The sequence below is a fragment of the Eimeria mitis genome, genomic scaffold (genome assembly GCF_000499745.2).
Source record: "Eimeria mitis Houghton genomic scaffold, Emh_scaff599, whole genome shotgun sequence".
Lineage (NCBI taxonomy): Eukaryota > Apicomplexa > Conoidasida > Eucoccidiorida > Eimeriidae > Eimeria > Eimeria mitis.
In genome coordinates, this window is record NW_013574217.1 from 7,753 (window position 1) to 8,086 (window position 334).

Sequence of the window (334 nt, forward strand, 5' to 3'; positions counted from 1 at the left end):
TCTGTTGGAGCGGAGGCTGTCTCTGCCTCTCTATGTTTTTATATCTATATGCTGATGGCTCTGCGAAGAGTTTATCTCTATTTATATTTAAATTAACTTACTTAGATTTATATTTATATTTATATATTTATTTATATTTATTTATTTATATTTATTTATATTTATTTATATTTATTTATTTATATTATTTATATTTTATTATTTATTACTACGCTGCTGCATAAGTAGTAACCTGCTGTCGGCGTGCTGCTGTCCTGCCGCCGTTGCTGCTGCTGATGGTGGTCAGAGTCCCCTAGCTGCGTTGAGAGGGGGTTTATCGGCGAAGGCCTGTCTG

General features: G+C 34.1%; 1 protein-coding gene across 1 annotated transcript in view; it reads right to left on the reverse strand.

Moving 5' to 3' along the window:
* The window catches only part of EMH_0017340 (uncharacterized protein), a gene marked incomplete at both ends in the record, with an annotated part of 5,750 nt that overhangs the window by 490 nt on the left and 4,926 nt on the right, over positions 1–334 (reverse strand). The gene's annotated exons all lie outside the window — the stretch shown is intronic.